The following is a 2528-nucleotide window of genomic DNA, read 5'->3' as shown; positions in this document are numbered from 1 at the left end:
AAATTCTTCAAAGTTGGAGCTGTATCACTTTAGAATCACTGTCCAATGCTTTACCCTCATCAAATCACTGCAACTTTGGGCTGCTTTGTTGCAACACTCAGAAAAGTACCAATTTCAATTACATTCAAATGAGGAGCAGGTGTAGGCCACCCAGCCCCTTGAACCTGTTCCGACATTCAACAAGATCAGGGTTGATTCAATTGGAATCTCAACACCCCATTCCCCCCACCCCCAATAATCATTCACCCTCTTGCTTATCAAGAACCTACCTACCTCTGAATTTAAAATATTCATTGACCCTGTTTCCACCAGAATTTTGAGGAAGAGATTTCCGGAAACTCACGACACTCTGGGAGAACAAAATTCTCCTCATCTCTGTCACAAGAATCATCGAATCATAGAGTCATAGAATCCCTACAGTACACAAGGAGGCCATTTGGCCCATCGAGCCTGAACTGACAAGAATCCCACCCAACCCTTATCCCCTAAATCCCACATATTTACCCCACTAAGCCCCCTGACACTAAGGGGCAATTTACCATGGCCAAACCAGTGCATCTTTGGACTATAAGACCAGAAGATATAGGAGCAGAATTAGGCCACTCAGCCCATCAAATCTGCTCCGCCATTCGATCATGGCTGATATGTTTCCGAACCAAATTCTCCCGCTTTTTCCCTCTAACCTTTATCCCTTTACCAATTAACAACCTATCTATCTCGGTCTCAAATACACTCAATGACCTGGCCTCCATAGTCTTCTATGGAAATGAATTGCACAGATTCACCATCCTCTGGCTGAAGAAATTCCTCCTCGTCTCGGTCATAAATGAGCAACCGTTATTTTTAAACTGTGACCCCTAATTCTAGATTCTCCCACAAGAGGAAACATCCTCTCCACGTCTGTCCGGTCAAGACCCCTCAGGGTCTTTGATGTTTCAATCAACTCACCTCTTTTTTTTCGAAATTTCAGTGGATACAAACCTAGCCTGTCCAACCTTTAAGCTTGAACTTCAAACAAAATGCTCATTAGTACGAAGCACAAGATTGCATGCGCTGATTTAAAATGTTATTCAAAGTATCCTTTCCTTGTAACAACTCATGCAGCATTTGCATTGATTACAAAATGTACAGTGTGATCTTGTTTTCATCCCGAATAAAATTCATATTCTCCTCCTGACATTTACAACATTCGCAATAAACTTCTGATATGCACAAGAGGTTTTATTCCAGAATATTTGAATATTTGGTGTGGGCAGCATGGTGGCACAGTGGTTAGCAGTGCTGCCTCACAGTGCCAAGGACCTGGGTTCGATTCCCAGCTTGGGTCACTGCCAATGTGGAGTTTGCACGTTCTCCCCGTGTCTACGTGGGTTTCCTCCGAGTGCTCTGGGTTCCTCCCACAGTCTGAAAGACGTGCAGGTTAGGGTGCATTGACCCGAACAGGGGCAGGAGTGTGGCGACTAGGGGATTTTCACAGTAACTTCATTGCAATGCTAAGGTAAGCCTTACTTGTGACTAATAAATAAACTTTAACTTGATTGGAGTTTATGCAGTAGGAACACTGTAAGTAAAATGAGCAGATCTCCAATTGTCTAAGAACAGTTTCAGGGAATGATTCTACAATGATTGCTATCAACAACAATAAAAGGAAATCTCACAGTTTGGCTCTGATCCAGCTGAGCGGGACCAGAGGAAATGGTTTTAATATGTTTACCATGGCATTAATAATCAGTGACTCAGAGAAGTTTACCAATTCATTATAGACTAAAGCAAATACATTTGCTGTTTAATATGTCACTATGAAACAAGAACACATTAACAAAGCTCCTTAAATCTATTCTGATAGATGATCAATCAATTCAAACACCTCTGTTGAAAAACTGGTAAATTCATTGCATTTGAATATGCTCCGTATTGTGGACTAATCTTTTCAGTTTGATTTCAAGATCTAGATACGCAATTCACCTTCTCATCTTCATATAGCATTCATTGATCCCACTATATTAACCGATATGACCTTCTTCTGGGTTTTCACAGCAACTTCATTGCAGTGTTAATGTAAACTTACTTATCACATGAATAAATAAACTTAAACTTGTGTGAAAAAATGGAGGAAACACCAAGTCAAGGTAAAAAATATGAGGAACAGATGCAAACCGGGAAGAGTGACCACAACTCAGTAAGCTTTAAGGTACTGATGGATAAAGAAAAGTGTAGTCCTCAGGTGAAGATGCTAAATCGGGGAAGGCTAATTACAACAATATTAGGCAGGAACTGAAGAGTGTAGATTGGGGGCAGATGTTTGAGGGCAAATCAACATCTGGCATGTGGGAGGCTTTCAAGTGTAAGTTGTTAGGGATTCAGGGCCGTAAGGATGAAGGATAAGTATGGCAAGTTTCAGGAACCAACGAGAGATATTGTGAGCCTAGTCAAAGAGAAAAAGGAAGCATTTGTCAAGCTAGGAGGCTGGGAGCACACGAAGCAAGTGTGGAATACAAGGAAAGTAGAAAAAAACTTAAGCAAGGAGT

The sequence above is a fragment of the Mustelus asterias genome, chromosome 3 (genome assembly GCF_964213995.1).
Source record: "Mustelus asterias chromosome 3, sMusAst1.hap1.1, whole genome shotgun sequence".
NCBI lineage: Eukaryota > Metazoa > Chordata > Chondrichthyes > Carcharhiniformes > Triakidae > Mustelus > Mustelus asterias.
The sequence above is the reverse complement of the archived record's forward strand: the minus strand, read 5'-3'. Positions refer to the sequence as shown.